At 48.2% G+C, this 24,248-nt stretch overlaps 2 long non-coding RNA genes, 1 other non-coding gene and 2 pseudogenes across 3 annotated transcripts; all 5 read right to left on the bottom strand.

Moving 5' to 3' along the window:
• Window positions 1-451: 451 nt before the first annotated feature.
• Window positions 452-2,886, bottom strand: LOC120549205. Its single transcript, XR_005637346.1, has 3 exons — window positions 2,855-2,886; window positions 1,741-1,877; window positions 452-1,438 (listed from the first exon to the last, which is right to left on the bottom strand). It is a non-coding gene; the product is annotated as an uncharacterized LOC120549205 (long non-coding RNA).
• Window positions 2,887-3,723: 837 nt separating this feature from the next.
• LOC120549206 lies at window positions 3,724-6,162 on the bottom strand. Its single transcript, XR_005637347.1, has 3 exons — window positions 6,074-6,162; window positions 4,476-4,599; window positions 3,724-3,749 (listed from the first exon to the last, which is right to left on the bottom strand). It is a non-coding gene; the product is annotated as an uncharacterized LOC120549206 (long non-coding RNA).
• A 1,131-nt stretch (window positions 6,163-7,293) lies between these two features.
• trnav-aac lies at window positions 7,294-7,366 on the bottom strand. The gene has a single exon. It is a non-coding gene; the product is annotated as a tRNA-Val (tRNA).
• Window positions 7,367-7,744: 378 nt separating this feature from the next.
• Window positions 7,745-9,608, bottom strand: LOC120549582 (annotated as a pseudogene).
• A 12,485-nt stretch (window positions 9,609-22,093) lies between these two features.
• On the bottom strand, window positions 22,094-23,517 carry LOC120549580 (annotated as a pseudogene).
• Window positions 23,518-24,248: the final 731 nt, after the last annotated feature.

Here is a 24,248-nt window from a genome sequence, read left to right as displayed (position 1 = left end):
CAAAAAATTACAGTTTTATATCTTTATGTTTGAGGCCTGAAATGTGGCAAAAGGTCGAAAAGTTCAAGGGGGCCGAATACTTTCGCAAGGCACTGTAGGTGTAGAAGACTTTCTCGTAAAAAAGGGAAAGATGGTTTCCTCAGCGGAAGCCTCTCCAAAAGAACAGGGTTCGAATCCCCCCTTACCCCAAAAAATTGTCCTGTATTTAGTTCAGAATATTATGCTACAGCATGTCTGTATTACACAAAACAATTATATATAAAGTTTTTAACCGTTTAATGTTAAATTTAATTCAATATGTTTCTGAAAAATGATGTGGAAACAATATGATAAGACCTTGTGATTTTAAGGTCATGACAATAATACTTTTACATGCTGCTAGTGGTAAAAGTTAAATTGAACTTAATAGTATACTACCATATAATGATACAAAATTCCAAAGCAATGTATATATTTATACGTATAATTTTATTTCATTTTCTATCACTTTTACTTCCTCAATCAAATGACAGTCATAGTAATGCTCCCAAGATATTTCATAAAGAACAACCTCATTCGTAAACACACAATAAAAACTGACATTGACACATTGCTTATTTATATAATTCAAATGTTATATATAAAACAAATTAACAACTAAATATGGGTATACATTTACGGAATAATTTATTAAAATATTACACATTTACACACGTAGAGGGAACACTAGAGTGCATGTAAAGGTGCTGAGAGACTATGTGAGGATGATGATGATGATGATGATGATGATGATGATGATGATGATGAATCAGACCAGACGTCCAGTAAAGGTGAATACAGTTAAATTAAACTAAAGATCACAATTGCTTGGCTATGAAAACAGAAGAAACAGTCCTGACAATGCACAGTGGTGTGTCTTGTGTGCGTGAGTGTGTGCGTGCGTGTACGTGCGAGAGGATATATTTGTCGTTTGGTGGGTTAGCAGTCCATTTGTCTGTCTTCTCTTTGAATTTTTGTGTCTCTCAGCCTCATAGAAGTCCAACAGTTTGAACCCCCAGGTCATCTCCTTCCCCATGCCCTGTGCCTTGTAGGGGAAGAACACTCTGGAGGGGCAGTAGATGTATTTCCCTGGTACCCCGGGGAAGCTGTCATGTACAGTATTTGAGGGCTGTCAGGGCCCTGCTTTAGGGGTTGATGACAGAACCTGCACAGGCGACCTGTTGGAAGCTGCACTGCTGACTTCCTGTTCGCCCTCTCCTCTGACTCTATCTACGACTTCAGCTGACTGTAGGCTAAACAGTTCCTGGTCATCTTTTTCTGCTGCAGCTGCTGATGCGGCTGCTGCTGCTGCTTGATGATGATGATGATGATGATGATGATGATGATGTTGTTGTTGTTGTTGTTGAACCAGGATGTCTGACCCAATCCGCTCCACTGTAGACCGGCTCAGAGACTCCTCCTAGTGCGGAGCAACAGGTGGAGGGGTTGAGAATGGCACAATCATATATTTATTATATAGTTTCTTACCAAACTCGGACAAAACATGCATCAAAAATTGTTTGTGGATTGTGTGAAGAGTTGTTTGAAATAAATTCAGTTAAAAAACAGTTCAATTTGTTACATTTATTATATATTATATATCCCCCATAGTCTTGACATTTTGCATAGAGTAACTGATTACTAATTCAACCTTATTAAGCCTATTAACGCCTGACCATTAACTGGTCTGTAGGAGGATGGTAGGTAGGTAATTTGAATGACCTGTATCCATGAAAGACTGCCTCTGGTAGCAGCTGTGTGCTGGGACCGCTGGGACCGGGAAACTGCTTCAGAGCCCTGCTGAAAGACCACTCCAGCTGTGTGATCAGCACCACTCCAACTGGATCTTCACTGGTCTCCTGCAATACAGCATCACATATAGTGATTTAGTCAGTCTAAGCCTACAGATCAAAATATTTTGCTATTGGGTCATATTACTCTCAAATGCAATTATACACATGTTCACTGTGTAAATCCCTACATGCTAAATAGAGCAACCAACAATCACAATAACCTGTCACACATAAGATACATAATAGATATGTGACATTTTTTTAAAAGTTGTAAGCTAAATGAGGAACAATTCAATGTCCTCACAATTTTAAACACATTTACACTGCAAGTGTCAGACTGAGCAGAATATGGAGCATGCAGGAGACAGACTGGGGCAACAGCCTCCCGTGTAAGAAGAAAGGGCATTAGAGTCGCGGGGAAAGCGACGGCACAGTGAAATATCAAATGAGATAAGGGCAACAATCACACTTTAATCAACCATGGCCTGAGCATGACAGGCTGGGTGGAGAGTACAGCCTCTTTTCTTTTTACCTGCACTTGTACAGCAGTTCCTAATAGTTTTGCTTTTGTATATCTTTTTTTTTTTGTACAAGCTTTCTTTATGTATATTTCCTATGGCTAGTATGTACACACAATGACAAGATACATGTTTTGTTGAAAATGTTTTTGTTGACATCAATAGTATTCAGCTGCCTCAATATAAAATGTTAGACTTCAGACAATATTTCATAGTGGGCAACTATCACACTTTCAGATTACACTGTCATTAGACAGGATGTCTTTGCATTTTGACTGTGTTGGTCTAAGCAATAATTAATAATGATTGTTTTGATGCCACTTAGTTATTCATTGATGGATTTATTTACATTTGAAACAGGATTTCATTATTTTGATTGAGTAATCACCTTTTATAGGTCACATAGATTATTGGAATGCTGAATGTGCCGTGTGGTGTGAGAGCTGTACTTAGAGTTTTGACAATTGTAAATTTGGTTCAGTAAATGTGCCCAAAGAGATTTAGAAAAACTGTAACCTGGATTACCTGAGAGTCTGTGGCCACCACAGCAGCAGGGGCAGTGATCCTCGGTCTCCATAGCTACAGCAGCTGGGATGTTGGGTTGTACCCTGTGCTTGTCACAATTTAACACAACATGACGACAGCCTGGCTCCACATGCTGAAGTCCACATATCATCTGAGCTGAGGAGCTAGAAGGGGCGGCAGCCGGGGCCTTCAGCCTGGCTGTAAGAAGATTTTGGTCACAAAACATTCAGGGCATTCATGATGGTTTAAAGTAAGAAGCAACAAATAATAACCTTTCACAGAAGCAACAATCCCAGAGGAGTCATCAGGCGCTCGGCAGGTCTGGAAACCGTCGCTGTTGGCTCTGTCCTGTGTGCTGTAAAAACAATTCAGAGTCATTTTCCTCACACAGTGAAGTTAGTTTATTCTTCACAATGTGTCTTTATATGTTTTCTCTCTAACAAACTGTGAATACAGACTGAAAACACCATATTTCCTTAAATTATGAATCATTATTTATTTGTCATGAAAAAAACAATGCTTTTAAGAAAACAGGTAAAGCACAGAAACAATATCAATATATAGTAAGCACACAATCAAAGATGTGGTTTGTTGTGCCTATTGAATATATAAATTTAAAATGCCAAATCCTTGAATGACAGCCTGAGAAAAAAAAAACTGTTGGTGGAGACACAGCCGTGGCTCTTTAGACTATTATCATGACCAGTAGGAGTAAGAGTTTAAAAAATACTCTGGTTATTAAACTAGATCCACCTACTTAGTTCAGTGTCAAATTTAGACTGAGAGAGATTAAGCATCCCCTCTCCATCGCATACTGTAAGTAAATTTATTGTAGACAGGTATTTACCTTGATGAGACTTCGCTAAAGAAATCTTTCCTGGAAAGAAGTTGGATCCTGTGCACAGAAAAACACAATGCACATAATAATTTGTATGATTTTATTCATGAATATAATTATACTATTATCATAGATCGATAGATAGATAGATAGATAGATAGATAGATAAATAGACAGATAGATAGATAGACAGACATAGATAGATAGATAGATAGATAGGTAGATAGGTAGGTAGATAGATAGATAGACATATAGATAAATAGACAGATAGATAGATAGATAGATAGATAGATAGACAGACAGACATAGATATAGATAGATAGATAGATAGATAGATAGATAGATAGATGAACAAAATGTTTCAACTATTAATCTTAACAATTTAATATTCTGTTTGGCAGAGCAATTAAACCCTATTGCAGACATGCTGTAGTATTTAACGTTACCCATTCAAAATGTACACTATAGTTGCCTGAAATAGGAAATATTTATGTCTCAGTGATATGATTTTTAAATACAAAAAATGTAGAAGCATGCAGCAAGAGAAAAAAATGAAAATCAGACAGGTCTTCCACAAAGTAACCTTATTACAATTGGTAAACATTACTAAAAAACGCTAAAATATAACGTTATGCATAACGTTAATGTATTAACCTTAATGTTAGCTAACATCATACCATTAACTAAAAACAGTTAGAACCTGTCAATCATAAAACAATAACACTAAACGTAACGTAACACTTTCCCATATAAACAAAGGAGACACGTACATTTACTACTTACTTTTGATAAGTTTACCAGCTTCTTAGACGACAGAACAGTGATTAAAACGCCGTACATACCGATATAAAACCTCCGTGGATTATATTCTCTACTGCTGCTGCTGATGATGATGTGAAGGCTGTCACTGTAAACAGGAAACAAAGAAGAAAAGAGTCTCTCCTTAACTTTATCCACAGGGGGAAACAGCGCCCCCGAAATCCAGCTTGTGGCCACAAATATATGACAGCCGTAGTTTAAGACTTACCATAGAGAATGAATGGTAAAAGTTAAGAGAATTAAGCCCTACTATTCGCGGCAGACGGGGTTCGATTCCCCGACGGGGAGAATATTCTACCTCTTAATTATTTACCAAGGCTACATCGACACTACTGTTAGCCGGAGTGGTGTGGATACGAGGCCTTACCATAGAATAATATGTGCGTTTTTAAGAAAAAAAGGGTCAGAATGGGTAAAGTCCAACAAAGACAAAAGTTTTCCAGCAGCACTGAGCATGTTCCTGCTATCAAAGAGAGCTTTGAGCTGCTTACACACCAACCAGACGGCCAACCGTCGCCGGCGAAAAGGCAGTTGGACTGATCAGTCTCCCCGAGTTGGTCAAAGAAATGCCTCAGAAAACACCGAAGAGACGAGACGTAATACGTCTCCATAACAGCAGGCGGCGCTAATCTGTATTGTTGCCCAAAAAATGAAAACCGGCAGCTGATTGGACGAACGCGTCACGTGGGTCTGTTTTCTTCCGAAATTCAAAGACAGACTGTCATGGCGGCTTGTTCAGAATACGATCTCGTGTTGTACTAAAACAGTTCACCGAAACGTGTTTATGAAAACATTTTAAGCGAGAAATAGGCCATGCAGTTGCTGACTCTGTCATTTTCATTCTCATGTCACATCGGCCAAAATGAAGGCCGACGCCCCTCGGACGACGGCGACGCCGGCGCACCGAACAGACTCGAGTCACTGACCTCGCCAGACTGTCCAACGGCCGATTATCGGCTCTATGTGTCCGTAACGTAAGACGTATCCAGAAACGTAAAAAAACAAAAATGAGGCTAAGAGGTTGTGGCTCAGCTAAGGTAAGAACAATGAGGCTAAGAACAACAATGAGAGTAAAAGAATTACATAAACATTTCAATATTTTTCATTGAAATATGCTCAATTATGTTAGTCAAATGCTGTTAATAATTTGGAGAAAGAACAACAAGGGCGAAAAGTAAGCCCAGGGATTTATTTGCTTGGACCAACCATCAGGTGGAACTGCTACTGAAAGGCATGCAAGCTTACCTAACCGATAAGACTGACTGACGTGGGTGTCTGCATTCGTTTCCAAAGTTCTCAGTTTCTGCCTGTACAGACTACAACGCAACCCTGCAAGTTTCAAACTTAAACGGGTTGATCAACGCGTTTCAAATGTCTTTGCGTAAGGCGTCGGGAAATGCCGGAGTAGTGTGGATACAAGGCCTAAACATAGCCAAAGATATGCGTTTTTAAGGAAACACTATTAAAGTGGATATAGTCCAAGAAAGACAACAGTTTTACAGCAGCATTGACCATGTTCCTGCTATCAAAGAGAGCTTTACAGTGACGATATGATCACCTACCTCCGGATCCAGGAACGTAGGATGGAAGCAGGAACGTAAGACGGATCCAGGAACATTAAACAACATCAATGAGGCGAAGAGGTTGAGGCTCACGAAGGTAAGAACAATGAGGCTAAGAACAATAAGAGCAAAAGAATTACATAAGCATTTAAATATTTTTTATTAAACTATGCTCAATTATGTTATTCAAATCCTGATAATAATTTGAAGAAAGAACAACAACGGCGAAAAGTAAGCCCAGGGATTTATTTGCTTGGACCAACCATGAGGTGGAACTGCTACTGAAAGGCATGCAAGCTTACCTAACCGATAAGACTGACTGACGTGGGTGTCTGCATTCGTTTCCAAAGTTCTCAGTTTCTGCCTGTACAGACTACAACGCAACCCTGCAAGTTTCAAACTTAAACGGGTTGACAAAACGTTTCCAAATGTCTTTCGCGTAAAGGTTCGGAATGCCGGAGTAGTGTGGATACAAGGCCTAAACATAGCCAAAGATATGCGTTTTTAAGGAAAACACTATTAAAGTGGATATAGTCCAAGAAAGACAACAGTTTTACAGCAGCATTGACCATGTTCCTGCTATCAAAGAGAGCTTTACAGTGACGATATGATCACCTACCTCCGGATCCAGGAACGTAGGATGGAAGCAGGAACGTAAGACGGATCCAGGAACATTAAATAACATCAATGATGCGAAGAGGTTGAGCCTCACGAAAGGTAAGAACAACGAGGCTAAGAACAATAAGAGCAAAAGAATTACATAAACATTTAAATATTTTTTTATTAAACTATGCTCAATTATGTTATTCAAATCCTGATAATAATTTGGAGAAAGAACAACAACGGCGAAAAGTAAGCCCAGGGATTTATTTGCTTGGACAAACAATGAGGTGGAACTGCTACTGAAAGGCATGCAAGCTTATCTAACCGATAAGACTGACTGACGTGGGTGTCTGCATTCGTTTCCAAAGTTCTCTGTTTCTGCCCGGCTGAGGATTTGACTGAATCATTTGATTTCATTACTCAGTGTAATCAAATAGAAAACAAATGTACTTTCCACCCAGAGACATTTTACGTGTCAGGCGAATGTGATGACTAGTGCACTGTGGAAACTTTGGTAGGCCTGGCCACGATTTCAAGACAGGGACAGTTTTCCATGCAGGTTATTGAGATTTTAAATCAGCAGAGTTTGATTGTCGCGAAGTAAACTCAAACAAATGTGTTTCCGCCCTGTTTCGAACAGGGGACCTTTTGCGTGTTAGGCAAACGTGATAACCACTACACTACGGAAACCGACGAAAAGGGTTTTTCCACATGTTCGTCGGAAATGCACCATTCATATTTTACTGCAAATGTTCAAAATGCCGTTTGACATGTCTGTTTTTGAAACATAGATATGTTAACCCTTGTATTGTCCTTCGTGTCACGGGAACTTGTTTAGTTTATTTGTATTAGCCTCGCGGCCTCGTCCTTCGGGTCCCGGGTCCCTGGCTTATTGTGATTCTATGCATTTGCTACTGGCCTCGCGGCCTCTGTCCTTCGGGTCCCCGGGACCCTCGCTTATTCTATGTTATTCCATGTCACACGCTCGCCTCGTCCTTGGGTCCCCGGACCCTGGCCTACTATTTGAAAGTCAAAGACGAAGCTCAAACCCGCCAGCGACTCAAGAGGCTATTGCCTCACGCAGTCCACGAGTAGGACCGTGTGCAGCTCCTGCAGATGTATCTCTGGCAGCCACCGCAACACGTGTGTGTCTTGCGGTCCTTTTCTTTGCACAGAGCTGACACCTCTTTCGCTTGCTGGGCACTCGGTTCCGCTTCCTGCGTCTTCGTCCTCCTCGCCGTCTTCTTCCTCGCCGTTCGTCGTCTCTCGCTGGTCTTGTCGGGCTGCGTGACACCAGTGCCTGACCTGCAGCGGCCTGACCTCGCGGCCACGGCTTGGACAAGCGGCAGACGCTGCGTGCGAGGGAGATGCGGTTGAGATCTCGTGATAGCGGAGTGATGGCGCCTGCCCAGCTGCTTCGAGGAAAGCCCTGCGCCTGTTGAGCTTGCCGCAACAGCCACTTCGGGCCTGAGCTCCGCCAGAGCACAAAGGCGTTGTAGGCGGACACGTCGAGAATGTTGTGGAACACGGGCGAGGGCCAGCGCCCGTCTTCCTGCGGCAGCTGTAATGCGTGCCGACGAGCTTGTCCAGGTTGTCCACGCCACGGCCCTGGTGCTGTTGTAGTGCAGGATGATGTCGGGCTTGGCGGCCCTGGAGGCGCTGACACCACCCGTCCCCCGTGCAGCGTGCTCAGCAGCACCACGTTCCTGTTTTCTTTTTTGGGCACGTAGGACACCAGCGTGGACGGTGGGCGTGAAGGCAAACTTGGAGCGAAGACCGCGGCCCGCCCGTTGGTGTCGAGCAAGGCGTGGCGCGCTTCGGGCTTGTTTTTGCGCATCGTGCCCACCACGGTGAGGCGCCTCTCGTGGAGGAGCCGCCGGGCCAGCTCGTAGGAGGTGAAAAAGTTGTCACATGTGACGTTGCGTGGGTCCCGCAGGCCCTCGGTCAGGTCCATCACCACGCGGGCGCCCTGATTCCTCTCGGGCTCGCCGCTCACAGACTTGCCCGTGTAGACCTGCATGTTCCACGCGTAGCTGGAGCCGGTGTCGCAGGCCACCCACGACTTGAGTCCGTACCTGGCGGGCTTGCTGGGCATGTACTGGCGGAAGGAGCATCGACCTTGGTGTCGATGTCGGTGTCGTCAAAAACGGAGAATGAGAAGGAGGAAGGGAAAGGACTCGGCGGGAGAGGAACCAGAGTGCAAAGACGAAATGAGAAGCAGAAAGAGATAAAAATAAACAAGGATACCAAAAAGAACAATAAAAAATTTAAAAACATCCGTGTGCGCATACGCACACACACACACATAAGCATTGTAAACTACGGGGGTAGCACGCCACAGGGTCGAGAGTCGGGCAACTCCCGTCCGTTTGGAGGGCTTTTGAGCAGCAGCGCCGGCTGGATAAACAGCAGCAGCAGCAGCAGCAGCAGCAGCAGCGGCCGGAGAAACCAAACTCTGGTCAGGTGGCCACACGCACACATTATGTAGCAGTACAGCGTCTGTGGGAGGGCTGCGCTGCGCATCCGACCCGACCACTCTATCCCACCACTCTGTGAAAGACAACCGCCGCTGCTGCTGCTGCTGCTGTTTATCCAGCCGGGCGCTTTCGGATTGAGCCCACCGCCATGGCCAGCGAAGTTCCCAGACCCGGTTTACGCCACTCACCTCGAAAGGGAACCAGCTGCTCGTCCACAGTCACGTCGGGGCCCGGGTTGTAGAGGCGAGGCAGAAGCCGCACCCAGGCGTCCCACACGTCTCGTATGGCCGCCAGTTTGTCCGAGGCTCGTCTGGCGCCTCGCGTCTCGCGGTCGTCGAATCGCAGCAGTCGCGAGAGCGCGTGGAATCGCTTCAGCGACATTGTGGCGCGGAAAATGGCCCTGCCGCTCTCCTCGTGCCACAGGCTCTCCAGGGCCTCGTTTCGGGACCTGTACACTCCGGCGCAGGAGCAGCAGCCCGAGGTAGCCAGCCGCAGCTTCGTCATTTTCCAGTCGTTGCCGCATTTCCTGGGGCCCTCGAGGTTCGTGGCGGTCACCGCGATCTCTAGTATGCCGGCGCGGACCAACAGGTCGAACGTGGAAGTATGTCTCGGACGCGTGTGGTCGCGTTACTTTCGGTGGGTCCTCTCTGGAGCCTGTTGTTGGCTCCTCGTCGTCGTCGTCTTGGTCATGTTGTTGTCGTTCATCGTACAGTTGTTGGTCCTCTTCCTCCTCTTCGTATTCGGCGGCGTGGCGGCGAGGTCGAGGGCGTCGGGGATGATACGTCGTCGAGGACCATTCTATTTCACCGTTTTTGGACACGAACCTTTCGCTCTCCTCCTCGTCCTGCTCATCCTGCTCCTCGTCCTGCTCCTCCTCGTCTTGGCCCTCTTTGTCTTTGTCTTGTTGTTGTTGTTCTTCTTCTTGTTGTTGTTGTTGTTGTTGTTGTTGTTCTTCTTCTTGTTCTTCTTCTTCTTCCCTTTGCCGTACACCCTCTTGGGCTGCTGCTGCCATGTCTTCTCCTCGTTCTTGTCCTCGTTCGTCTCGGTTGTCAGTGGCGTCGTAGTCCTCTTCTCCCGCGTCGTGGCCGGCGGCGTCGCGGCAGCGTCCTTTTCTCTGTGGCAGTCTTTTTCTCCGTCCGGGCGTCGTGTTTGTCTCTGTCGTCTTCTGACGCGCACACCCGGATGACCATTCGTCTTCCTCGCGGAGTCGCTGTGGTCATCATCATCTTCTTCTTCTTCTTCTTCTTCTTCTTCTTCTTCTTCTTCTTCTTCTTCCTCTTCTTCCTCTTTGTGTTTTCTTCTTCCATCTCCTCCACTTGGGGACATTGCGTGCTGCGCGTGCCTCACGTGCTATGCGTGTTACACGTGCTGCATCGCGTTCGCGCGCATCACGCAAACCGCACGCGCGTTGAGCGTCTGCTTGCCTCTTGTTCCGCGTGTTTGAGAAAATGATGCAGCTCCAAATTTAGAGTCACACAACGGGCCATGCCGGCGTCACAACCGGCCGCTGAACCGAGTACAAAGAGTACAAAGGTCCAAAAGAAGAAGAAGAAGCAAAGATGACAAAAACAAGAAGACGAATGTGAACAGTGTGTATAATAAAAGTGTTTAGTAGGACGAGGATGAGGTTTGTCTCTTTCCCCCTTTTCTCCCTTACCATTTCTGTGTTACTACTACGAGCCAGGCCGGAGTCCCCTGAATACCACGGAATAAGGTATGGGTCAGAAAGACCCGAAGGCCAGGGCCGCGGTAGCAGAGAAATACCACGGAATAACGTGTGGGTCAGAAAGACCCGAAGGCCAGAGCCGCGGTAGCAGAGAAATACCACGGAATAACGTGTGGGTCAGAAAGACCCGAAGGCCAGAGCCGCGGTAGCAGAGAAATACCACGGAATAACGTGTGGGTCAGAAAGACCCGAAGGCCAGGGCCGCGGTAGCAGAGAAATACAACCGAGTGGGTCAGAAAGACCCGAAGCGCAACGCCAGGCCAATGCAAAAAGTCAAATAAACTGAACGGGTCCTTCTGACCCAAAGGACAACACAAGGGTTAAAGACAGTGAATGTAAATTAGTTTTTTCTATTGTTTTTATTCACGTGTACTCAGCTTGCACATTTCACCCATAGTAGAAGTGTCACCAATGCTTCAATGACATATGATTATTCAACACAAAAGTCAACTGGGTTCTCCTGATCAACACATCCGTGCTCAACTCTGTGATGTTGAACAAACTCTCGATTTGTTGCTCCTCACACACCTCGGCACTGTGCACACGATGGATGAGTTTATTGTATACGGCGAGGAGAGTTGATCGGTAGAGTTTGGTTAGGGACACAGAGCCGGTCACTTGACCTGTGTTCTCCGAGGGGCTCTCAATCAAGACTTTAATATACACACATAGCCGTCTACACACCACGCGAAAGAGAATGATGAAGGTTCACAAGGAGGTTGAAAGCGCCTTAAGCTTTATCTGAGGCCCAGAGGCTTTCTGACATCATGAAGGCCAATACATTGACAAGAGCCTGAGCACAGGCTGAGGATCCGATCGTAGGCTGAGGATCCGATCGTAGGCTGAGGATCCGATCGTAGGCTGAGGATCCGATCGTAGGCTGTTGCTCAGTTCTTTGTATTGGGTGGTTGTGTGGCCTTATATTAGCTCCACTCACTATAGTCACCCAAACCTCCAGCAGTATCTTCTCTATCTGCCAGTGACTGAGCTAGGGGGGAACGTCTCTGAGACTGAAAAAAAAAAGGAGGAAGCAGCCGTTACATTTCCACAATATTGAGGTCACAGCCTGTTCACTGTTGCCTTTCAGATAGCCAGCTGGGAAATCATCCGGGACCTAACCTGAACCGAACATAGTCTTCATTGTATCAAACAAACTGTGGTGCGTGTCACACTAACAATCAGGACCTGGACCAATGGCATCTGTTGACACCGTACATTTTGATTTGTTCCGTTTTTCTGAATCGACAATCGACAAGGATGGGAACTGGTCTAAATTGAACCGAACATGGTCTTCATTTGTACAGTACATGGGTGACTGCTGGTGGGGCTCGCTATTCTGAAGAGCGTGACGAGTCTTTCCTGATTAGACCCGAGGTTGCTAATGGGGCTATTGTCATCGCAGAAACCTTCCATGACACAGCTCTACCGAGAGTGTGTTCTGGTATGGTGAAGACCGACAATACCATAATCTCATTTAACATCATCCTCCATCAAGGCTCTTACTCAAGCACAAAATTCGAACATTGGCGAACAGGCAATCTTGTTGAGAGGATACAACGTCTGATGAAAGAAGTCCCAGGAGGGTACTTATTGGTTAGACCGGGAGACATCCCTGATGGTCCGAAAAGGTTTTCTGGAGCACGTGTAGTGGACGAGATGCGTGACATGATACAGTTGCTGAAAGGTGCATGGTGGGGACTTACACATGGCTGGTAAAGGTACTACAAGTCATTTGAGTATCGCGAACAGATAGAGGATCTACAAAGAATGAAAGAGGGATACCACTGTATTTCTGCTGCAGCGATCTGTTATATGTATCAAGACAGTTGCGGACACCTCTTCGAAATCATAGCCTCAGACTTTGGAATATACTATGTGACGTTCTGCGACGGCGGGTTTAAGCTTGAACTCGACCATGGTAAAACAAAACACTTCTCCACACTCCGAAGTTTGCTGGACCACATGACCACAGTTGAAAAGGTGACATTTGTGAGAAGACCTACTCCTACACTGCAACAGTTATGCAGGAGGGTGATCAAGGTTGATCAGGAGACAATCAAGTTCCTTCCACAACCTCTCAGAGACTTCTTATGGGTCGACCCATGGGAATGAAACTCACGTTCGTATCATTTATTTCTGTTGTCTGTATTCACATTGCAATGTATGTACTGAGCTTGCGGATTTCACGCAATAAATACCATTTGTTTCTTTATATTGTTTTCATCTACATGTACTCAGTTTACACACTTCACCCATAGTAGAGGCGACACCAATCAAGCTCAATCAACTGTGTGACATTGACCACATTGTCAAAGTTTTGATCCTCACACACCTTGGGAATGTGCACACCATGGATGAGTTTATTGTACACGGCGAGGAGAGTTGATCGGTAGAGTTTGTTTAGGGACACAGAGCCGGTCACTTCACCTACTGTATGTTCTCCGAGGGCTCTCAATCACGTCTTTGATGTACACACATAGCCATCTACACACCACACGGGAAAGAGAATGACGGAGGTTAACAAGGACATTGAAAGCACCTTACACTTTATCCAAGCCCCCAGCTTTCTGATGTCATGAAGGCCAATACATTGACGAGAGCCCGAGCACAGGCTGACAACCCTAGCACAGGCTGTGGATCCGAGAACAGATTGTGGATCCGAGAACAGGCTGCGCATCCGAGCACAGACTGCGGATCCGAGCACAGTCTGCGGATCCGAGCACAGACTGTGGATCCGAGCACAGGCTGCCTATATCACACGCAAGACATGCAGCACTAACAAGGGTGGTTATTCTCGTGTCCCATGTACGCATAAGGGTTAGGGAACACACAAGTCAGTGTTTGTCAGACTTGAGAACACCACACCAAGTAGTCATGGCAGCTAGGAGAGACACGACTGGGGTCATGGAGTGTACTACATTGCCTCACAGAGGGGCAAATACAGCTGTGGTAGAGAAGATCAAGGTGCCTTGCAACAGGAAAGCGTTGTTCCTAGCAGTTGGGACCGACATACTGCACGAGAAGACATATCACGAATTGTCCTTTGGTGCGTTGGCTCCGAATGACAGAGCAACCTTTCAATTTCTGCTATATCTGACATATTGCTGCAAAGGGGAGTTTCTACAAGTAACTCTAGAGAACACAGATTTTGGCAGCATGTCACCTCCCATTAGAGAGGACTTTGCTCACGGGCACCTATTCTGTTTTGTGTTAGACATGAGCGAAGAGAGCTCGTGTGACCAACAATCCTCTAGCGGTGCACTAGCCGATCTGGGCAGAGTGGACACGGACGATGACATGGGCGAGCACGTATCCAGTACCCAGCTATACCGTCTCATGGATGTGTTCAGAGGAGAGGAGGAGCCCGAAGATGACACCGGCTCGCAAGCAGCCTCAGCTGATGAAACGCTCGAGGAAGCATTCAAGGCATTCATGCGTCTACAGTTGGTTAGGAAAAAGGCATCTTCGCTAAACAACGCTATGTTATGCATGAGAGACGAGAAGGGCGAGTTAGGCTCCATGTTCGAGTGGATAGATATCTGCAGTGACACACTGAACACCAACAAGGTGGACAAGAAGAAAGTCAAGGACCTACAGGGTTCCATGTACACACCAGCTTGTGGCCTTTGAGCCTATTACCGCCCTGAATCTCAAATCTCTGGAGAACTCGATAGGTACGATCACAGACTGTGTGAGCAAAGGAGAGGGCAAGGCGTTGTTCCTGTCGGTCATATCTAAACTCACGGGCATGCAGTGGTTGAAACAGAAAGTTGTGCAAACGGGCTATAACAAGGACATGCCAGAGGATAGGAAATTCATGAAACGACTGAGATGTTTCACGAGTGCACTCGACGGTTCCTCGAGACACTGCGAGGTCGACATCGGCGGACTCTTGGTATTCAGGTACTCTCTGGAGACACTCATCGAGCGGGAGAACCCGGATCTGTTTGTCAAATCTCTGATTCACAGGCACGTTCCCATCTCACAGACCCGCATTGACACTGTGTTATGTGAAATAAAGAGCAAACGCAGGACGAAAGCTCTGGCCTCTTTGCTGAACCATGCACGGTGTTATTGCAAGAGGAGTAGGCACACGGAGGTACGCAGCGCATGCACCGGACTGTGTCAGACCGCATACTCGTGTTTTTACAATTCATCCGAGCAACACCCGTTCGTCGTGAGCAAAAGTGACCACAGTAACCACATTGCGCGCCTGTACCCTTATCTGGGTAAACTGGAGCTCCTGAGCAAAGAAATGAAAGTCAAATACAGAGGACGGTGGCTATTTGAGAGCATAGCGAACATGGTCTTCAATACCCTCGTCAGACGCCGGTTAAACGAGAACGAATCACTGTACCAGGGTTTGAGCGAAGTGATAGACGGGAATATGAGCACCTCGAGCCTGTCTCTCGGTCACGGTCTCGCTGACATCCACGAGTCGTTGTACCTCGCGCCGGACAATCACTATGACTACCCAAATGAGCCCAGTGCCCTGAATCCGCTGAAAGTGTACGACCACGCATTTGTACGCTACTTGTTCTGTGACAGCCTACAAGTTGGCCGGCTGTTTCAAGCGTCGACCACATTCAACTACATCATCTCCAACACGGCTCCCAGGTTCACGACCGAACGGTTCATGTTGTTCAACAACACGGGTCCAGGAGAGGGCAAGAGCTACGCAAACAGTGTGCTAAACTACCAGTTCCGGAGGGTGAAGGGTTGCATAGAGACACTGACTTCTTTCACACCACAAGCTTTCAAGTAAGTGGTGACCAGAGATATGAGCAGCGGTAGGGTGACCACGGTAAAGTACGAGGTTACACACAACTGCGGCTTCGTGTGGAACACCAACACAATGGGGTTTGTGAGCGAGGCCTGGGCTGATCGGAGCCTGATCATGGAATCCGAGTTTCCCGAGCAAGTGACCCGTACACGTAGCACCAAGCAAATACAGGACACAGTGGAGAGATGCAAAATGGAGCGAATAGCTGCAGTGTGCCTCTACAGGCAGAATCTGATCAGGTCCGCCACGATGATCGCCATGTCCGACATTGTACAGTTTGGAGAGAGGTTCGACGTGGCCAGAGAAGCCTGCATGGCTGCCCTACGCTCGAGTCACATTGTGTGCACACGGTCCGTCAGTCGCAGGGTTTCGTCGTGTATCAACCATTTAGTATTTGCCGAGGCTATGAAGTTGGCGTGTCACTTTGTGTTTGACATATGGATACCTCCTTGGACTGAGATCCCCAAAGTCAAGACGTGTCCCGATCTGAGGACTTACATGAAACAGATAAACGAGAACAGGCTCAAAGCGCTGAACAAGTTGTCCTTCGGACAGGTCTGCCTGGAGACCAACGCGGTCTACAAGCTGTGCGCTGCCGCTTGTCTTCCTGACATTTGTCCCCGTGCGGTCGACACCCAGGGTCGCTTTGCCTGCAAGGTGCTAGGCTACATCTTAACCCAGATCCACAAGCAGCACCTGAAGACTAGTATGAAGGATGGACACCTGTGCATTTCGGGTATAGATTCGATGTTTTTCTCAGAGACTGAGATCAAGGGCGGCAATGAGGTTGCACACGAGATGCTCCTGCTGTGCTCGACATGCGAGGTTCCAGCTCGTCAGGGCGCGAACCCCGAGGTGAAGAACTACAAGCTGTGCACCTACAAATATGCAGTGAACCGGACCGCTCAGCAAAGCAGACGGGGTCACTCGACTCCCAAGAAAATAGGTTCTGTCACAGTCCCACTCGAAGCAGTGTACGACTTGCTGGCCCTTTACGCGCCGAGTTCACACTCGGGCTTTTGGGATCAGTTGTCCTCGGCCATGGTTGAAGCTTACAAAAACCAAGAGTACGGTGAGGTCAACGCTTTTGGGCAGTGTTTGAACGACAACGGGGACGAACAGCCGCCTACGCCAAGATTGGCATTCACCTTGGATTTCAACGAGGACCCGGTGCGCGCTCTGATACTGGAGGCAAGTGCAGACATAAAACCCCTGAACGAACTTACGTTCGTGAAGTGTCACTTGTCAGGGGAAAAGTACCAGTGTGCCGCACCCGTGTTGTACGGGAGAGTTATCATGAAGGATATGTCTCGGGATGCACCTGAGGAAGCTTACGACGAAATGCATGTGAGAGAATCTAAACTAGGTCCGAGAGGAACCTTCCACGGGCCCAGACTTAGCGTGTACTCAACCGACTACTCAGGTGTACCCGTGAAAAACGTCAGCTCGTTTTGCACAACACGGACCGTTTATCACCAGGACAAGATACTTTTGAGAGTCAACTGTGATAATCGCGGCCACTTATCCGAACTGGAAGAGGATTGGGAGTGGAAGGACGCATGTGAGGTGCTTAACAGCGTTCACGGTGTTGACGTGTTCTCTGTGGAAATGCTTAAACGGGACTATGCTGCAACCATGATGGTGGTAAAGGGAGAGGTAATTAATGCGAAGCCTCGAGAGTCTCCAAGGCTCGGTGCAATGATAAAGGCGCTGCGTGAGATGAACGGGTGCACAGCGCTTGCAATGAGAATGACTAGGGCTGCGGTGCATGACTCGCAAGAGCCTAGGCGTCGAAGACAAGCTCAGGAAGTCTCACCTACTGCAAGTAGCCAGGGTCGAAAAAGGACCAATTCAAGAGGCTCTGTGGACACTCTGAGACTGGACAGGCATAAACACGCAAGGCAAGATCAAGACGTCTCACCTACTGCAACAAGTAGCCAGACTCGTAGGGGGACTAATTCGAGAGTTTCCGTCGACACTCTTTTGAGTGGACAGGCGTGAACTGAGCATAAGTGTGAGGAAGGGTTTCTATTCAAAACACTTGTATGTTTGTACAACCACTATTTTGTATATCAAACTGAATAAAAAGAAAGCCTCTTGAAATGTGCCATTGTGTCTGTGTGATATTTGTATAAAGAACATCCGTTTAGTCTATGGAAGTCATGAGGGTCCTAGTTGAGCTCACGGAAGAGTGTTGCTCACGTGTTGTGTCACGTGTATTTGTGAATGAACAATGAACAGTCTCAAACTCAAACTCAACTCAAAAAAAGTTTGTCTCAAACAGTCGTTTGAGACAAACTGTATTCGGTCGGATAGTCAGCCTTTATCGCATAGTCAGCCAAGACATTGTGCAGAGTATAACTGGACTCCTCCAAAGAGACTCCTGTCCAAACAACCTCCTAGGTCCTGCCTCACACAAGTCATGATTACTCTGAATCAACTTACTGGACAGGTGCTAGAGCTGATGAAGACCCACGATGCATTCACTTTCATGTCTGCAACCTCTCTACTGAAGATAGCCAAGAAGGATTATAGCAGGATTTATGATATACTTTCCTCACTGCAAGGCCTTGGACTTCTGACTAAGGACATTGAGGGACAATATACATGCAATATACAATATTGTGAACCATGTGGAATGAGCAAGCGCAGCCGGATGCATCAGATGCGCGTTTTGTACCGGTATGTGCGAAACAACCCAGGTGTGTTCTCCATACATGACTTGGCTAAAATATTAAATTTTTCACGTCGCAATGTGGGGGACATGTTAGTCATACTTGAAGTAATCGGTTCCTTGACAAAAGAAATAACTCGTGGATATTATAAAACACAGTCGGATTTGGGGCTCTACTGGAAGCAGAGGTTGGACAACATCTGGGCTAGCTCCAATAATCTACAAGTTGTCCAGAGTGGCTCGCTAGAGATCATCTCACATGACAGTGATATGCCAAGATCGGATTCTCAAATCATCCAGAGTGACTCGCACGATTTCCAGTTTGTGCATACCAACCCATTACCAGAGTTGTTCCATCCATCCATCCATCCATCTTCGTCCGCTTATCCGGTGTCGGGTCGCGGGGGGAGCAGCTCCAGCAGGGGACCCCAAACTTCCCTTTCCCGAGCAACATTAACCAGCTCCGACTGGGGGATCCCGAGGCGTTCCCAGGCCAGGTTGGAGATATAATCCCTCCACCTAGTCCTGGGTCTTCCCCGAGGCCTCCTCCCAGCTGGACGTGCCTGGAACACCTCCCTAGGGAGGCCCCAGGGGCATCCTCACCAGATGCCCGAACCACCTCAACTGGCTCCTTTCGACGCGAGCAGTGGCTCTACTCCGAGCTCCTCACGGATGACTGAGCTTCTCACCCTATCTCTAAGGGAGACGCCAGCCACCCTCCTGAGGAAACCCATTTCTCGGCTTGCACCCTGGATCTCGTTCTTTCCGGTCATGACCCAGCCTTCATGACCATAGGTGAGGGTAGGAACGAAAACTGACCGGTAGATCGAGAGCTTTGCCTTCTGGCTCAGCTCTCTTTTCGGTCACAACGGTGCGATAGATGGAATGTAATACCCGCGCACGCAGGCCGATTCTCCGACCAATCTCCGCTCCATTGTCCCCTCACTGCGCGAACAAAACCCCAAGGTACTTGAACTCCTTCACTTGGGGTAAGGATTCATTCCCTACCTGGAGAAGGCATTCCATCGGTTTCCTGCTGAGAACCATGGCCTCCGATTTAGAGGTGCTGATCCTCATCCCAACCGCTTCACACTCGGCTGCGAACCGATCCAGTGAGTGCTGAAGGTCGCAGGCCAATGATGCCATCAGGACCACATCATCTGCAAAAAGCAGCGATGAGATCCCCAGCCCAACCGAACCGCAACCCTCCCCCACCCGACTACGCCTCGATATCCTGTCCATAAATATTACAAACAGGATTGGTGACAAAGCGCAGCCCTGGCGGAGGCCAACCCTCACCTGAAACGAGTCCGACTTACTGCCGAGAACCCGGACACAGCTCTCACTTTGGTCGTACAGAGATTGGATGGCCCTGAGTAGAGACCCCCTCACCCCATACTCCCGCAGCACCTCCCACAGTATCTCCCGGGGGACCCGGTCATATGCCTTCTCCAAATCCACAAAACACATGTAGACCGGTTGGGCATACTCCCAGGCCCCCTCCAGGATCCTTGCGAGAGTGAAGAGCTGGTCCGTTGTTCCACGACCAGGACGGAATCCGCATTGTTCCTCCTCAACCTGAGGTTCGACTATCGGCCGAACCCTCCTTTCCAGCACCTTGGAGTAGACTTTACCAGGGAGGCTGAGAAGTGTGATACCCCTGTAATTGGCACACACCATCTGGTCCCCTTTTTTAAAAGGGGAACCACCACCCCAGTCTGCCACTCCTTTGGCACTGTTCCAGACTTCCACGCAATGTTGAAGAGACGTGTCAACCAGGACAGCCCCTCCACACCCAGAGCCTTGAGCATTTCTGGACGGATCTCATCAATCCCCCGGGGCTTTGCCACTGTGGAGTTGTTTGACTACATCAGTGACTTCCGCCCGGAAATCGACGCGACAATTCCCGTCATCCTCCAGCTCTGCCTCTAACATAGAGGGCGTATTAGTCGGATTCAGGAGTTCCTCAAAATGCTCCTTCCACGGCCCTATTACCTCCTCAGTTGAGGTCAACAGTGTCCCATCCTTACTGTACACAGCTTGGATGGTTCCCCGCTTCCCCTCCTGAGGTGGCGAACAGTTTTCCAGAAGCACTTTGGTGCCGACCGAAAGTCCTTCTCCATGTGTTCTCCAAACTTCTCCCACACCCGCTGCTTTGCCTCTTCACGCAGAGGCTGCAGCCCTTCGGGCCCTTCGGTACCCTGCAACTGCCTCCGAGTCCTCTGGGATAACATATCCCGGAAAGACTCCTTCTTCAGTCGCGACGGCTTCCCTGACCACCGGTGTCCACCACGGTTGTTCGTGGGTTACCGCCCCTTTGAGGCCCTAAGACCCTAAGACCACAGCTCCTCGCCGCAGCTTCAGCAATGGAAACTTTGAACATTGTCCACTCTGGTTCAATGCCCCCAGCCTCCACAGGGATGCACGAAAGCTCACCGGAGGTGCGAGTTGAAAGTCCGTTGGACAGGGGCCTCCTCCAGTTCCTGCACTCCCATTCCCGCACTACACGTTTGGGCTTACCAGGTCTGTCCAGAGTCTTCCCCACCCCTGACCCAACTCACCACCAGATGGTGATCGGTTGACAGCTCTGCCCCTCTCTTCACCCGAGTGTCCAAAACATACGGCCTCAGATCAGATGAAACAATTATAAAATCGATCATTGACCTTCGGCCTAGGGTGCTCTGGTACCAGGTACACTTATGAGCATCCCTATGTTCGAACATGGTGTTCGTTATAGACAGTCCATGACTAGCACAGAAGTCCAACAACAAACAACCACTCTGGTTTAGATCAGGGAGGCCGTTCTTCCCAATCACGCCTCTCCAGGTGTCTCCATCATTGCCCACGTGTGCGTTGAAGTCCCCCAGCAGAACAATGGACTCCCCCACTGGCGCCCCATGGAGGACTCCACTCAAGGTCTCCAAGAAGGCCGAATACTCCGAACTCCTGTTTGGTGCATATGCACAAACAACAGTCAGAGTTTTCCCCCCCACAACCCGCAGGCGTAGGGAGGCGACCCTCTCGTCCACCGGGGTAAACTCCAACGCAGCGGCGCTCAGCCGGGGGCTTGTTAGTATCCCCACACCCGCCCGGCGCCGCACACCCTGAGCAACTCCGGAGAAGAAAAGAGTCCAACCCCTATCCAGGAGTACAGTTCCAGAACCGAGACTGTGCGTAGAGGTAAGCCCCACCAGATCTAACCGGTAGCGCTCCACCTCCCGCACCAGTTCCGGCTCCTTCCCCCACAGAGGTGACGTTCCACGTCCCCAGAGCCAGCATCTGCTGCCCGGGTCTGGTCCGTCGAGGCCCCTGACCTTCACTGCCACCCATGTGGCAGCGCACCCGACCCCAGCGGTTCCTCCCACAGGTGGTGGGCCCATGGGCTGGAGAGATGGGAGCCACGTAGCTTGTTCGGGCTGTGCCCGGCCGGGCTCCGTGGCAAACCCGGCCACCAGGCGCTCGCCGACGAGCCCGCCGTCTGGGCCTGGCTCCAGACGGGGGCCCCGGGCTTCCTCCGGGCAGGGTCACTCCATTTCTACCTTGTTTTTCCATTGGGGTTTTGAACCATTCTTTGTCTGGCCCCTCACCTGAGACCACTTTGCCTTGGGAGACCCTACCAGGAGCACAAAGCTCCAGACAACACAGCCCTCAGGTTCACAGAGACACACAAACCTCTCCACCACGATAAGGTGATGGTTCACGGAGAAGACCAGAGTTGTTAACCCCGGATAATCAAGGATCCCAGTCGACGGCGGGCTTACCGGTGCCCAACAATGCTACGTCTGACTTTGACCAAAGCGAGGAAGCACTGTGCGACTTTCAGCTTGACGAAATTGTGCAGCTTCTCGAGCTCGCGACAGACAACTCTCCTGTGGATAATCAAGGATCCCAGTACGCAGGGGGCTTAGCGGTGCCCGATGATACTACGTGTGACTTTGAAAAAAGTGAAGATGCACTGTTTCTGCTTGACGAAATTGTGCAGTTTCACGACCTCGTGATGACCAACTTCCCTGTGGATAATCAAGGATCCCAGTCCGCGGCGGGCTTACCGTTGCCCAACGATACTACAATGTTTGACTTTGACCAAAGCGAGGAAGCACTGTGCGACTTTCAGCTTCACGAAATTGTGCAGCTTCTCGAGCTCGCGGCAGACAACACACCTGTGGATAATCAAGGATCCCTGTCCGCGGGGGTCTTACCGTTGCCCAACGATACTACAATGTTTGACGTTTACCAAAGCGAGGAAGCACTGTGCGACTTTCAGCTTGACGAAATCGAGTTGCTTCCCGAGCTTGCAACAGACAACTTCCTTGTGGATAATCAAGGATGCCCCAATGCCAGCAAATCCAGCAGTCGTGAGGAGTATGTTTGTCAAAGTAGACTCCTGGTCTGGTAGCCGAAAGAACTCCACAAAGCCGTTCTGGAAAGAAAAAAAGAATTGAACTCGACTTTAGCTACTCATTTAAGTGACAAGGGAAGAATTGCTCAGATACAATGTAAGTCGACTTACCCAGGAGTCGTTTCTAATCAGCCAGTCCATGTGGGCAGTCAGCAGGTACAGGGAGATTTCCTCTCCCACTAGCGCCACACAGTCCTCTCTGCCAATCTCATTGAAGTGTTGACACAAAGCAGCACCGAATGCTATCAAGCTGGCAATGCGGCCCCAGTTCCTGGTCCCATCATTGAAAATGTTCGTTAGCTATCTTGCTGACAAACCCCATGTCATCATTTCTGGTCCAATGCTCCAATGCGAGTTTGACCAGACCTAAGGGTCCAGATCAGAAACATGTTAAACTCCCTATAAGCAGTCACAACGGTCATTTGTATACATCAATACCCACCATTATATTTGCATCTGTATTTCTCCAATAGGTCAGCCACAACTCTTTTCATCGTAGATAGAGCTTTGCTTTCGTCCCACGTGGGTTTCACGAGTCCCGTGAAGTCGTTTAGGCACCTATGTATGAGTTGCCTGGTCTCACTGTCCGGCGAGTCTCGGGATATTGAGGTACTGGGTTCAGCTGCCACGGTTCTGTTTTTACCCTCAATACAAATCAGATCACTGTCCTCTTCCAGATCACTGTCCAGTTGAGGTTGAGACACATACACAACCATAGGAATCCCCTGAACCGTCTTCACTTCTGCGTTGGATCTGTCTCTACTATTGCCTGGCATCTGCATTGTTATAGCACAAACCCTTGCGTTTAGATAGATAAATGTACTGCTCAGTCTGTGTGATGGACAAAACCTCTTAACAGATGAATGTCACCCGTGGTTACTGCACAATAGCCCTTAGGTCAACCCAGTTAATATAAGCAAGAAGCATTCCTGTCCGACTATGGCTGACAGTCCTTCCACGGGTGACTATCCGACTATGGCTGACAGTCCTTCCACAGGTGTCTATCCGACTGTGGCTGATTTTGAGTGTTCGTTGGAAACACGGCCCCTTTCAACCTTACAATGATCTGCCTCTCAGCCTCTTGTATCCCACTTGCATCTTACAGGATGTACCTGAGCCTGGGTTTGCGTGCGTTGACGGCAGTCCTTCCACTGGTGACTATCCGACTACGTATAACTGTTTTTACCCTCAATACCATAACCGCTTGCCTCCATTGTGCAACTTGTGCCTAGCTGCTAGCCAATTGTCTCACCCAAGGATGTGTGTACTAGCACTGTCACCTAAAGAGTGACGGTTACTTACACATTATGGGTCAAGTCACCCTGGGGTCTAGACTACGTAAACACCACAGATCACACCACTTTGTGTAAAAGCCACACAGAAATGAGCAGTTAGTCGGAAGGTGAATACACAATGAACTTTATTGAACAGAACGTGACATCAGAACAATGGTCAGGGACAACGAGCCCGGGCTTGGTGGAGGCAAACCCTTCGTCGTCCCAGTTGTCAGTGT

This window comes from Perca fluviatilis, chromosome 20, assembly GCF_010015445.1.
Source record: "Perca fluviatilis chromosome 20, GENO_Pfluv_1.0, whole genome shotgun sequence".
NCBI lineage: Eukaryota > Metazoa > Chordata > Actinopteri > Perciformes > Percidae > Perca > Perca fluviatilis.
This window is presented reverse-complemented; position numbering and strand designations above follow the sequence as displayed.